General features: G+C 46.1%; 1 pseudogene; it reads left to right on the top strand.

The window, feature by feature from the left end:
• The first annotated feature begins 4,907 nt into the window (after positions 1–4,907).
• LOC143640126 (homeobox protein SIX6-like) lies at positions 4,908–6,747 on the top strand (annotated as a pseudogene).
• The last annotated feature ends 628 nt before the right edge of the window (positions 6,748–7,375 follow it).

Genomic DNA, 7,375 nt, shown 5'->3' with positions numbered 1-7,375 from the left:
AGCACAGCTTATATTTTAGAAGTTATAACTTAATCTCAAAGACTAGGAGGCTGAGTCAGGAGGATTATAAATTTGAGACCAGCCTCAGCAATTTAGTGAGTCCTTGTCTCAAAAAAACTAAAAAGAGCTGGAAGTGTGGTAAGGTGGAGAGAGGGCTAGAGTTCAATTCTCAGTACCAAAAGAAAAATAAGAATAAGAATTATACCTTGTATATATTCTTGTCTTAAAAGGAAATTCTCATTCAAATGTCTTGGATTTGCCACAAGCTAGAGGTCAAAACAGGGTTGTAGAGGAAGCCTAACTTTTTAAAATTACTACTAATTAATCACTACTTTTAAATAGTACATTTCCACATTTAAAGTTATAAAAATGTCCTCCACTTAGCAACATAAACAAATTTGCATCATTTTAAAATGTCATTTAAAAACTGCTGGTGAATAATAAAAAAATCTTAATTTCTTAAAAATAGATGAATATTTTCATTGTAATGTGTTTTTTGTTGGTTAATTTTACTGTGACAGGAAATCTACAAAATATTTTTTAAATGGTGTTTGTTCTCAGGAGAATGCAATGGAAAGTTATCTTTATTCTTTGTTACAAGGTGGCATGGGAGAAGTTCATGAAATACAGCAATCTACCTTGGGAATTTATTAAAATAGTTAATACTTTAAAAATAGGATACTGAATTTATTCCATATTCTTTAAATGTGGACTACCAAATATATAAATGTTTTGAACATATATCTATGTGCAGATCATATCATTTGAAAATAAGAATAGTACAGTAATGAATAAATGAGAGTATGAAATCTGAATATAGTCCTTTCAAAGTCTATAAATACCTTTCATATTTTTCTACATTATCTTGCTATAAAATATTTTAAATAATAATTTTTAAATGAGTTCTAAATAAAAAAATAAGTTCTCACCTTCAACATCGGGATTTTAGGCACAGGAAAGGAAAAACAAGACATTTTCCAAAAGTTCGAACAGACATTCAAAAGACTGGGACCTCATTGTCTTCCATTCTGTGACTTTCAGATACAGTAAAATGTTTTCATCAAGAAATTCAGATGGATTCAATTACTACATTATTAAACTCCCTGACTATTCAAACAAAACAAAACAAAACAAAAAAACCTCATTATTTTGAAGGCACTTAACTTAGGAAATTAAGATAAAATTGGAACCCAGAGGTAAGAATGTATTGACTTCTAAAAGGCACTGCTGTCCTCTGAGAAATACGAGCTACATAGTTCAGAAAGGTATGAACAGGGTGCCTCTACAGAGGAAGATCAGTAGCTGCAGAAATAGGGTGAGATCCCAGTATGCATAGGCATGACTCAGTAAACTCCAAAGATTTCTGGAATGAGCCTCACAACTTCCAGGGGTCACTCTGCTTAAATCCAAGTACCCACTGAACAGTTAAACACAGAATGTAACTATAGGCACTCTCTTTTACTTGCTTCTATGTCCACATTTTCTTTTTTTTTTTTTTTGGTGTTAATTATTTATTTATTTATTTATTTTTTATTTATTGGTTGTTCAAAACATTATAAAGCTCTTGACATATCATATTTCATACATTAGATTGAAGATGGTTATGAACTCCCAATTTTACCCCAAATACAGATTGCAGAATCACATAGCACATTTTCCCCCTATAAAATAAAACCCTGACTTTGGAGAGTAGAAAATATATCCGGTGAAAATTGAGAATTTGCCCAAATCTTCACATTATCTCCTAGCTGCAAACAATCTGTAGAAAGTTGCAAAGCCACCCAGACAGGCCTGAGGCCAAGGGCTGTTGTCCTCCTTTCTGGATTTCCTGTTCAAGTGCGGGGGCGAGGGCGGTGGGGGAGGAGTGAAGAAACGTGGGGTGAGGAGTGGAGGGTTGCCTGAGGGTTGGCACAGAGCCCAACAATTTCTTCTTCTTCTCCTTTTTTTTAAAAAAACTCTATCTTTCCATAAAGTTAAACAGGGCGGTGGGGTGTAATGGGGAGGACCTGAAGGTGCACTATTCTCCTGGCAAGTCCTGAAGAAGTGAGCTTTAAGGATGGGTTGAAGGTCATTGTCTTTTTCACAGCAGGGTTATTTCTAAGAAACCCAGGAAAGCTGCTCTTTCTTTCAGGGATGAGGGATCCCCCGCTATTTCTTCCTGTTTGTCGCTGCATGAAGCTAGAGAAAAAAAAAAAGTAATTTTTAGGTGTCCCAGGAAAGTTAATTTCCTTAGAGGTAATAAAATTAAATGAAATCCCTTACAATGGTGAAGATAGGATCCGGTGATAGTAGACTTCAGGCACTTCTGTGTCGCATGCAGCAAACCCCTTCTGGTGGCTCTGGCTTCAGCCAATCTAGACCCTGGGTCCCAGAGCCTTGAACACGCAGAAGTCAAAGTGCTCCTCTTTTCTAATATTTACAGAACTATTGATTCAAGAAGTGGGCTGTAGGATAAATACTCCCATTTCTCAGATGGGGTGCCTAGGCTAGGAAAATTTAAATGACTTGCTCACAAAGGCTAAGGCTAAAAAGTCAATTATCCCCTAATCTGCCGCATTCAAACTGCTCATGTGCAGCAAAGGGACGAGCAGAGAAAATGGTCACCTGCGACGAGGAGGACAACCTCTTTCATCTCCAGCAGCTAGGCACTGGGATTGGAGTTCGCTCTGGGTTTGTGAGGTAAGATCGCGGTGTGATTGTGGCCTCTTCAAGGGAAGGGCAAGCGTGATGCTATTCTGCCACCGTGCGAGAGCCGGCAAGGGAGCCATCCCCAGAGAGAATAAAGAAACCTCTGCAAAATGGAACAAGGGGATGCTTCTCTTTACCCCCACGGCCCAGAAAGGCCCGCCAGGCTTTTAGAGCTGCGAATTCTCCTCCGGCTACGTGTTCTGGGCCCGCTGTATGCTACGACTCTCCCCTAAAAGTTGTCCTTCCGTCTGATTCGGAAGTCGCTCCAAGCTAGAGGAGGTTTATGCTTTGTCATTATCCTCATCGCCCTCTTTATTTTGCCCCTGCCCTGGCGCATTTCAAGAAAATGAGCTCTTAAAAAAGAAAGCCTCTCCGTTGAGGCGGCTGGCAATCTCACAGAAATGATGTTAATGGTTGCAGGGCTTCTTCCTTCCCTTCTGCTATTTTTTTCAAGTGAACTGTGAAGATCTGTGAAAATAATATCAGGCTTTTCCGTCAGAACGAGCTTTGCCCTGCACTCAGGTGTAGCATGATCTGACCTGACACCTCCAACCATCTGTGCTATCTATCTGCCTTCTGATTTACCAGATCTGTACAAGCCACATACAAATTGTACTTGATACTGAAGAAAAGACAGCCAGGGCCAGTCCAGTTCGATGGTGAACTTTCCATTTGATCCCTTTCTAAAGACCGGCCTCCCAAAGACTTTCCTGGTGTTTTCCTTGGACACACTCTCTACCGAGTATTTTCATCAAACTAAACAAACCCCCATCAAAGGCCCAGATGAGATGTGGTTTCTTTGACCCAGGCCTCAGAAAACGGTATGATGTAGATGTCAATTGGGAATCAATAAAAGTTGCCAATTCAATCTAGTGGCCAGAAGGCAAAGCCGCCAATAAAGCCCTTCCTCTCTGCAGGAGGGGTCAGGGCCCAGCGGTTTAGGAAGTGCTTTCTAGCCCCACGCAAGCACGCACGGGCGCGCGCGCACACACACACACACACACACACAATTGAGGATCCCCCCTGCTCTATTTTTACTGAATTGCTTTTGGGCTATAAAGTCAAGATTTCTCTCTCCAGTTCCAATTATATGTTCCAGCACAGAAATTAACCTTCAAGGAGAGGTGCAAATCAATATTTTAAAAAAACGTGTTTCAAACAAGCCTTTAAGTTGCTGTTCTGACCTACCAATGACTTCTCACTCTAAATGTGGCTACGCTGCACATTTGTTCAAGTTCGTTAAACTGGAGAGGGGGAGTCTAAAGATCATAATCTTTATTTGGGTGAGAGTTCTCTAAGACTTGAAATGTTTTTACTTCATGGCCAGCAACTGTTATCAAGTGTGAGCGTGTCTTTGCTCACGTTTAAAATTATTTCAGGAGACTTTTGAAGGGAGTGGGGATAGAATCCAAACTGACCTCTTCTATAGATCCCTGGTCCTGTTTCCTCTGCTGCAGATTTGCTTCCCACCCAGCTGCTTTGACAGCTGGAAAAGAAGTGGCAGGCATGTAGGGATGGGTACTTGAAAGAAATGAGAAGATCCGCTTTGCCTCCTTCTCCCCATTGTGCGTGCTCACCCCGTAGGGTTTACTGTTCCGTTATTACAACTAAACTTGAGAATTCTTGGAGGATTTTGATTTTGCCCAGTCCTCTTTGTCCTCTGGAGACCTTTTGACGAGGCATCGCATAAGCCCAAAATGAATTCCTGTAGCATCCCTGCCTCTTTGATGGGGAAAAAAGACGGAGGGCCCAGGCAGGAGGAGAGGGGGAGAGCGAAACGCTGTCGCTCTTACTTGTTTTCTTTCCAGCCACTCATTACGTCTTTTCATCCTCTGGGTTCAGTGGAATACTGAGGAAAAGTCCGTCGGCGAACAGCGGGCGCTGTCCAGTGCTGGGAGGTGCTGAAATGGCCAGGGCGCACTGGTCGCAGCCTTGATTGGCAGAGCCGACCAGTGACTGACAGGGGGTCTCCATGGCGCCCGCGCCGCCAATCCGCCCACCCCAGTAGTAGCGCCAGCTAGCCTGCCTGCGTGCCTGAGCCAAGCCGAGCTGAACCTCCTCCAGTCGGGGACATTAGCTCCTAGCCGTTGTGCCCCCACTGCAGCCCCGGCGGTGTAACCCCAAGGCACCTCAAGGAGAAGAGCCTGGCGCACCCGCCCTGGCCCGCGGGCATCTGCTGTGTGTCCCGCCCCGGGCTCAGTGTCCCTACAGCTGCCTCAATGTTTCATCTACCCATCTTGAATTTCAGCCCCCAGCAAGTGGCCGGGGTATGTGAGACGTTGGAGGAGAGCAGCGATGTAGAGCGCTTGGGTCGCTTCCTGTGGTCGCTGCCCTTGGCCCCTGCGGCCTGTGAAGCCCTCAACAAGAACGAGTTGGTGCTGCGCGCGAGAGACATCGTGGCCTTTCACGGTGGCAACTACCGCGAGCTTTACCATATCCTGGAAAACCACAAGTTCACCAAGGAGTCACACGCTAAGCTGCAGGCACTATGGCTTGAAGCGCACTACCAGGAGGCGGAGAAGCTGCGTGGAAGGCCGCTGGGGCCAGTGGACAAGTATCCCGTAAGGAAGAAGTTCCCGCTGCCGCGTACCATTTGGGATGGCGAACAGAAGACACATTGCTTCAAGGAGCGCACGCGACACTTGCTCCGAGAGTGGTATCTGCAGGACCCATATCCCAACCCCAGCAAAAAGCGGGAGATCGCCCAGGCAACCGGACTGACGCCCACGCAGGTGGGCAACTGGTTCAAAAACCGCTGACAAAGGGACCGGGCGGCTGCAGCCAAGAACAGGTCGGTAACTAGCGGCCTTCGCGCTTAGTGAGCAAGGGAAGGGGGCGGGTGGAGACATTCTTGGCGCGGTACCTGGTGCTTGGAGAATCCGATTCAAATCTCAGGAGTTGGGAGCACATTCTATCCTCGGTTTACGAGCCCACTGAGCTTTGGGCTGTCGTGCGCGTGTTGCCTATGGTCACCTAGTTTCTCAACTTCTCTATTGTCACGGCATATCTGGGTCACTATAGCAGCTAGCCTTGGTCGCCAAACTAAGGCTTCATGAAGAGGGAGGAGAGAGAAATAAAGATTAAAGGAGAGAAATAAAGATTAAAATCCTAGAAAAGATCGGGAGACTCCAAGGTCTAATTCTTGTCAGCCGGGGCCCAGACTCCTACTATTAAGGAAAGCCTGGCTTAATACGTTTCGGCTTCAGGTTATCATTTTAAAAGCCCCGGTGCCTCCTTCTCTAATGGTTTGAAAATGGTTTTTGAGAAGACTCCTATTCCTAAGTGCAAAGTCGAGTTTTCTTCTTCCCATGCGCCACTAGTCTCAAGAACAAACTAGTTGGCCCAGGCTTCTCGTTACTGAACGTGTGGATCTCCATTAGTCAAAACATTTTGGCCAAGGGCTCTGCCTGGTTCCCCAGGCCCAAACTCTCCGTGCGACCCTCAGGTAGCAATGTTTGTCTTTAGCTGGAACCGACCGAGCCTCACGGGTACTGAGTCAGAAGTTAGCCCCAGACAGATGCACTACTGGGAAGGGAGTCCCAAGTCCGAAGCCTTCTGTCCTATTCATCCACACCTCGGCTATTTCCTTAGAGTCCTGTAAGTCTCCCAAAGGTAGGGAACAACTAGGAAAGACCAAAGACAAGGGAAGTGGAGCAGAGAAAGGGAGCGAAGGGGGCGGAGGCAATTGCAGGACTCTGCCAAGAAGGGGCCGAGGACTCCCGCTTGACCTCTGTCGGTTCTCCTTCCACACCTTAATTGCCCGGGTCTGAGGAAGATCATCTGGTCACCGGGCTGAAGGAATGCGGGCCGGGGGAGGGGGGTGGAAAAAGGAGACGATGGGCGGCGGCAACTTTCCGCAGTGTGACCCGTGTCCCCTTCCTTCCCCGTAGACTACAGGAGCAGGTTCTGTCGCAAGGTTCCGGGCGGGCTCTACGGGCCGAGGGCGAGGGCACCCCGGAGGTGTTGGGTGTCTCCACCAGTCGGGCCGCTAGTCTATTCAGCAAGGCGGCCACTTCGGCCATCTCCATCACATCCAGCGACAGTGAATGCGGCATCTAAGCTGCCCAACCAGCACGCTCAGAACCAGAATCCCTTGTAAAACCGAGATAAACAATGAAGCGGAAAACAGGATAAAAGACCAACAAATACACCACCGATGGAAGCCAGGTGGCCAGGGACCCGCGGGCTTGGGTTTCAGTGTCGGCTCCAAGGTCCACCCAACTCCAGTGGCGCCCTTCCGCCGCTATCACAGGCGCCCGCGGTGAGGCCTGAAGGCAGCGCCCCTTTGTCCTCGCTTTGCTTTTTCCCAAGGATTTTACTGCGAAGAAGTCTTCGGAACCCGAACTACACGCTCAGCGCCTGCCCTGAGTCTCTTGTGGGTATTTCACATCGAAAGGACGCTGTTATATATGTATAACTTTTTCTTTAAAGTTTTTTTTTTTAACAAAATATATATATGCTGTTTACTTATTTAAGAGACTGCCATGGTAGGTTTCTCTGTAGCTTGGGGAACTTGCTGTTTCTAAACGCAAGCTGGTGCATTCTGTGTGGAGAAGCCAAACAATAAAACAACTTGGTGGACAACCTTTCTTAATTAAGGGAGCTACTCAGATTTTTTTTTTAAAAGATCATTCTTATTTCCTTTACCAGGCATGCAGGGATGGACTCTCCTGCAAATAGTCTTATC

This window comes from Callospermophilus lateralis, unplaced genomic scaffold (genome assembly GCF_048772815.1).
Source record: "Callospermophilus lateralis isolate mCalLat2 unplaced genomic scaffold, mCalLat2.hap1 Scaffold_122, whole genome shotgun sequence".
Lineage (NCBI taxonomy): Eukaryota > Metazoa > Chordata > Mammalia > Rodentia > Sciuridae > Callospermophilus > Callospermophilus lateralis.
The sequence above is the reverse complement of the archived record's forward strand: the minus strand, read 5'-3'. Positions and strand labels throughout refer to the sequence as shown.